Genomic DNA, 6,902 nt, shown 5'->3' with positions numbered 1-6,902 from the left:
CGCCAGAAACCTCCAGGGCATCAAAAATCCAGAAGGAAGTCACAGACACTTTTGTGAACTGATCAGATGAACTTAGATATGAGGCTGATTCACCTTGATGTCTTATCACTAAAGACCCTCTCGAGGGATTTCCATAGTCCTTCCTACGGCCAAGGACCAGGGGCCATCAGGTAAATGCTTCACTATCAACCACGAGGTTTAGGGCAGGAGCAAGGGCTCCAGAGCCAGAGAACCTGATTCCACCACTTTCTGTCCTTGAGAAGGGACAAGGAAAAACCTGTGTTCTCATTTGTGAAATGAAGATAATGACCAGGCTTACAGGGTGACTGGAACAATATATGAATAGAAACTGAAACCAGCTGCTCACTCTAATTCTGCACTGTTTGCAAGACAACTGCTAGGACACCTCACACGGGGAAAAGAATCCCCTCTGGCTGCTACACAGGGCCCAAGGTAGGGGTCCCCAGAATTGTGAGGAGGAATAATTTTCACATCTTGGAGAGCAGATCCCTTAGGGAAAATATTGGCTGAGAGACGGTGACCGGCAGTGAGGCTCCTGAGGAAGAGGAAATCGGATTCTGGCAGGTGAAGCGTCTCAGCAGGGCGAGGACGAGAGTGTTGCCAGAACACCCTCCAAACTGGGAACCCCACAGTCCTTAAAAGGGAGGGAGGAACCCAGTGGGCTCCAAGATAAGAAGAACAACAAGCCACTTTACAATTGTTAACTTGTTTGACTCTTACAATGATCCTCTGCAGTGTAATTAGACTATCTTTATTTTTTTCTTTTACAGATCGAGAAGCTAAGGCTCCAAGAGGTTGACACTTGGCCAAGTTGAGATTGTACGAGGGCAGCAGGGCCCACACACAGGTACGTGTGCTTCTGCGCCGGCCCTCTTTCCACATACCTCACTCACAACATCAAGAAGCTCTGGGCTGGGACCTTATTAGGAGCTGAGGAACAATGACAAACAAGGTAGACAAGGCCCTAAGACTCACAGAAAGAACAATAAACAGGTAAACAAGTTTTTTAAATGAAAAGATATTTTCAGAGAATGATCAAGAGTGAACAGGGCCCGGCCCAGTGGCTCAGTGGTTAAGTTCGCACGTTCCGCTTCGGCGGCCCAGGGTTCACCAGTTCAGATCCCGGGTGTGTAGACCTACACATCGCTTATCAAGCCACTCTGTGGCAGGCATCCCACATATAAAGTAGAGGAAGATGGGCACGGATGTTAGCTCAGGGCCAATCTTCCTCAGCAAAAAGAGGAGGCTTGGTGGTAGATGTTAGCTAGGGCTAATCTTCAAAAAAAAAAGAGTGAACAAAACATCCACCCTCATGGACCTTTTGCCTAACAAGGAAGATGGACATTAAACAAGCACAAATGCATTAAGTCTTACGAAGGAGAAAGGCAGGGTGTGATGGAAACACGGACTAGGCAAGAGTGGGATGGGATGAAGCAAAGGCTTCTGGGAAGAAGTGAGGTTAAGCTCAGAAGTGGAAAACGAGTAGGCATTATATAGACAAGTTTAGGGTGGGAGACGGGTGGGGGTTTGTATTCAAGGCTGAAGGAAGGACACAGAGGATGGCCCTGAGGTAAGAAAGGGTGTGGCACGTCCCAAGAGCAGAAAGCAGTGCACACTGAGGCATGAACACCTCACAGCGTCCGTGTAGCTGGCCCAGTACGCGAAGCCAGAGGCCAACGGGGCCAATCTTGCTCTAGAGACCCAGGTTAAAGCACGTTTATATTAAAACAAGGCTGTGCGATGGCACAAGGTGTGAAAATCTGTACATATTTTGAGTTCAGTATGAGGCTTCAAAGAAATCTCCAGCTTGGAAGTGGCCCCTGTGACTACCTTTCACCCTCGTCCATGCTGTCGGGGTCACAGATCCTACAGACCAAATCCAAACCAAGCCCTCAAGGCAAATGTGTAGGATTTAAGCAGCCCAACTTCAATATGCTTTACCGTCATGAAGCACTTGACGACGGGGATCCATTCTGAGAAATGCATTATTAGGCGATTTTCTCATCATGCAAATATGACAGAGTGAACTTAACACCAGCTTGATGGTATAGCCTACCACACGCCTAGGCTATGTGGTGCTAGTCTTATGGGACCGCTGTCATATGTGCAGTCCGTGGTTGACCAAACTTCATTTTGTGGCGCATAACGATATTTCAAAGAGCTGAATCGGTGGCCGTTTTCCCCACAGGTACCTGCTTGATACAGCTCTCAAGCTGAACGTCAGGCAGCCTTCCTTGGGTCTAAAGGCCTGCACGCTGTGGGGAAGTCTGAATGCCTCCTCTGGCACTCCCTTCCCTGTCCTTCCTAAAGGAACGTGCAGCCCCACACTGAGATTCTGAGCCTTGGCGCAGCAGCACGAATGGGCACGCGAGAGCGCCTGAGCGGAGAACAGAGAGAGATAAGTCGAAGTGATGTGCTTACATCAGAAGCGGCAGAAAATGTCAGTGATTAAATTTAAAAGTCAGTTTTAATTCTGAGAATATGGAAGTCAAAGCCCATTCGGTGTCAGATTGAGCTAATAGATTAAAAATTCAATCAGAAATAATAAAGACTTGTCAACGATTGTAGAAGCCCCTCCAATCCCTTCTGTGACAGCAGCTAAGTGAGCCTGGTAAGAATGCAAATCAGGTCCGATCGCTCCTGCCTGAAACCCTGCCATGTGCCCTCACAGTAGGACCCACACTTCTCCCTATGGCCGCAAGGCTTTACGCCTCTTTCTCCCGGGCTCACCATCCTCAAGGCACACTGCCCTCTCAGCTCTTCCACCCCGCCAAGCTCCTTCCTGTCTCTGAGCTCCCGTGCAGGCTGTGCCCTTTGCCTGCAACGTGCTTCTCCCAGCTAGTATCCTCCGTCTGTCAGCCTATATGTAAACTCCTGAGAGCCGCCTTCCCTGACTGACGTCCCATCTAAGTAGCATCTGCCTGGGTCAGGCCCACCTCCAAGCCCTTTATCGCCTTCAGAGCACTGAAGCCAATCTGCTTAGTGTCTTTACTTGTCACCTGTCTTCCCCACCAAAATGCCAGCTCACGGAGCACAGAGGTCTTGCCTGGCTTGTTTGCTGGTAAAGTCCTGGTGGGAGATGCTTATCCATGGATTGCTCATGTTCCCATGTGTCTTGTGAGAGTGGTTCCTTGTTCCGGACCACCCTTTCAAGGATGGTTGTTTAGTGAACAAGACTTGGGAATTCTTGAGTCAGCTCCCTCCAGAGCGCAGTCAGGTCTGCGTCCCGTGCGGTGGAATAAAGCTGCAGGTTCTAGAGCCAGGAGATTTTTGCAGGGAGAGCGTGGCCAGGGGTGATAAAGAAGCCCTGAGAAGGCTGTTGTCATGTTCGGTGGATTAGAAATCATGGCCGCAGCACCTTTCAGCATCTTCCTCCAAGAGGTGGTGTCTTTCTCCTCACCCCTTGAGTCTGGGCTGGGCTCCACACTTGCTTTGGTCAACTGGATGTGGGAAAGGTGAGTTCCAGAACTTAAGAGGCCTGTGGTTTCCACTCTCTCTCTCTTTTCACCCAACCACCATGTAAAGAAGTCCAGGCTCTTCTGCAGGAGAGAGGCCACATGAAGCAAGAGACTCTGAAGGAGGAGAGACTGAGGAGAGAGAGGCCACATGAAAGAGACCCAAGACCGCCCCGCTGACAGCCGAGGCCCCATCCATGTGAGGGGGTCCTGGTGGATCCCAGCTGACACCACATGGTGCAGAGACGAGCTGCACCCACTGAGCTCTGCCCACATTCCTGACCCACAGATTCATAAGCAACAAAATAGCTGTTTTTACCCACAGAGTTTGGGGGTTCTTTTCTCCACGGCAATGGATAACTGAACCAGGGTAACAGAAGGGGAAATGAAAATACACCTCAATTAACTGAAAGTTTTCAGAGCCCAATCTTAGAAACTATACAGGAAGTCAGACTATAACTGAGCCCTCTGACTCTGCATGTCAACTCAGCCAAAAAAAGCAAAATCTGACACCAAATTCTTGAAAGATAATCTTAAAGGTGAGACAAAGGGCATTAGGGATTTTACAAGGTATGTCACATAGGAAGTGTCCTAGAATCTCTCTTTATCAAATGTCTTTCACAAAGAGCCACTGCCAAAAATCAGCCGCTCTCTTTCCCTCTCTCTCTCCTCATACACACATGCACACACGTGTAGACACAAGCACACATCACAAAGACACATACACACACATGCGTGCACACACAGTTCCCCACCTCCCGGCCTCTCCTTGCATTTCCTCCTGCGTCACTGGCTGTCTCTCTGTGGCCACTGACCCTCACAGCTTTCCGGAGTCCCCTGGGAAGCACAACCTCTCCTCCTTCTCTGACTCTGCTCCTTCTGTGAGGAGCAGCCACTTGGAATTCAGATGAGCCCGTTCTCCACCTCATCACTTCCTCGAGCCATCATGGCCACCCTGGCCAGGACCAGCCCCATATATTTTCACGTATTTGCTCTCTTTCCTTCAGATTCTACAGTTGAACACCCAGGCATCCTTTCAGTTCCAGCCCAAATGCCACTTTCCGTGCCCTTCACTCCCACCGCCCACGTAAACATACCAGCTGGGATTAGCTACTTGTTTTGTTGACCCATGTCACCCTTCTATCTTGTTATACACAGGTCTGACCGCCTCAATAGTTGGTCATCTGCTTAAATCAAGTGCTGTGTCTTATTAATCTTTGTAACCCCACAGGGTCTAACTCAATACCATGCACGTGGCAGGCAGTCAGCAGATATTAGTCAAACTGGATATAATTTAAACTAGGTCATAATTCAGGTCCATTTAAAAGAAGTCACGTTCACTGAGATAAGTTGGGGACATTTGCGTACTGAGTTAGTCCAAACTGGAAGCAACATCAAATATTAAATTATTTAAAACATAAAAATTACTTTATATTTGAACCAAAAAACTAATGGCTTTTGTTTGGGAAGTGAGAATGAGTGATTTTTTTCTTCTACTTTTCAGCGTTTTCTGAAATAAATGCATGCTTATTTATAACAAAAATTAACTTTTAGGGGCTGGCCCCGTGGCCGAGTGGTTAAGTTCGCGCGCTCCGCTGCAGGCCGCCCAGTGTTTCATTGGTTCGAATCCTGGGCGCGGACATGGCACTGCTCGTCAGACCACGCTGAGGCAGCGTCCCACATGCCACAACTAGAAGAACCCACAACGAAGAATACACAACTATGTACCAGGGGACTTTGGGGAGAAAAAGGAAAAAATAAAATCTTTAAAAAAAAAATTAACTTTTAAATGAGTAAATCAGAAAACAGAAATCATGTTATCATTTATGTTTAGTCCACTGGATGCTTTTTTCCAAAATGATATTAAGGCAGGTATCCTTGTTTCCTCAGCCTGAAAGAATCATTCACCAGTTTTTTGACTCTATCAGCTGAATATTCCACCAAAGAGAGAAAGATGATGTGTGGTCCAGCTCTCCAACAGAGAGAAACCAAGCCTCTCAAAGCTGGTCAACCCGCATGCCCTGCTGGCTGGCTTCCCTGTGTCCAGCTCATCCTTGGGATTTAATCTGAGTCCTAGACTTATGGGTGAAATTCCCCCATCCCATCCGGAGGAATTATCAAACTGGCTCTAATTTCATTATTCAAAATCTTTTCAAAGTTAAACTTCAAGAAACACCTCTGTTCTCATTTTGGGAAACTTCGTCTTGATCTCTTTCCTCAAGAGATCTCGAGGGGCCGGCCCTGTGGCAGAGTGGTTAAGTTTGCACACTCTGCTTCAGCGGCCCAGGGTTTTGCCAGTTCGCATCCTGGGCGCGGACATGGTGCCACACATCAGGCCATGCTGAGGCAGCATCCCACATGCCACAACTAGAAGGACCCACAACTAAAAATATACAACTATGTACCGGGGCGCTGTGGGAGAAAAAGGAAAAATAAAATCTTTTAAAAAAGAGATCTTGAGTTGTCTGTACGTTAAGTAAGATCTTAGCTCCTCAGTCTAGCATGAATATCCCCCGGTGCCGCCTGGTCCAGCCGGCCCATTCAGCTTCATCTCTAGAGACTCTCCAGACTGTGTTTCTCAGAGAGGCTGGCAGAGCACCCACGTCAGAATCACCTGCATGCAGGTTAAAATGTGGACTTCTGAGCCCACTTGCCGAAGCAGAATTGAGAACAAGTTCCCCAGGTGATGTTCTGGCCAATAAAAGGTTGAGAGCCGCTTGTCCAGAGCCGCCAGACCATCTGCCATTCCTCCAACATAGCACGCATTTCTGCGCCCTCTACCTGGAACGCCCTCTCTGCCTCCTTTGCTGACGCCTGCTTATTTCTCTAGACCTAGCACAAATGTCACCTGCCCCATGGAGACTTCACTAGCCCTCTGCTGTCGCCTGAATGTTTGTGACCCTCAAAATTCATTCATTGAAGTGTTAACCCCCAGTGTGTTTAGAGATGGGCCTCTAAGGAAGTACTCAAGGTTAAATGAGCTCATGAGGGTGAGGCCCTAGTCTGATAGGATTAGTGTCCTTATAGGAAGAGACCCCGGGGAGTTTGCTCTCTTGCACACAAAGTACTGGTCATGCGAGCACATAATGAGATGGCAGCTGCCTACAAGCCCAGAGAAGAGGCCTCAGCAGGAAATCTACTTGCCGGGACCTTGATCTTGGACCTCCCAGCCTCCAGAACTGGGAGAAAACAAAGTGCTGTTGCTTAAGCTGCCCAGACTATGGTACTTTGTCAGGCAGAATAAATTATTTCCTCGACTGGTCCCCATCACTTTGTGCTGTAATTGGCTGGATCCTTGTCTGGTCTCTGCTGGATGGGGGCTGCTTGAGGCCAGGTTGCCCCCGGCACCCAGCACAGGGTCCTGTTAGAGCTGACAGCAGTAGAGGAGAGGTGATACTGGAGGTGAGTGAGGACCAGATCAGGAGG

At 48.5% G+C, this 6,902-nt stretch overlaps 1 long non-coding RNA gene across 2 annotated transcripts; it reads left to right on the top strand.

The window, feature by feature from the left end:
• The first annotated feature begins 390 nt into the window (after positions 1–390).
• LOC106832584 (uncharacterized) lies at positions 391–5,891 on the top strand. Of its 2 annotated transcripts, XR_001398440.3 has the most exons (4): positions 391–585; positions 792–868; positions 2,210–2,632; positions 5,031–5,891. It is a non-coding gene; the product is annotated as an uncharacterized lncRNA (long non-coding RNA). The 2 variants fall into 2 exon arrangements; XR_011502454.1 differs by lacking the exon at positions 2,210–2,632.
• The last annotated feature ends 1,011 nt before the right edge of the window (positions 5,892–6,902 follow it).

This window comes from Equus asinus, chromosome 3 (assembly GCF_041296235.1).
Source record: "Equus asinus isolate D_3611 breed Donkey chromosome 3, EquAss-T2T_v2, whole genome shotgun sequence".
Classification (NCBI taxonomy): domain Eukaryota; kingdom Metazoa; phylum Chordata; class Mammalia; order Perissodactyla; family Equidae; genus Equus; species Equus asinus.
The sequence above is the reverse complement of the archived record's forward strand: the minus strand, read 5'-3'. Positions and strand labels throughout refer to the sequence as shown.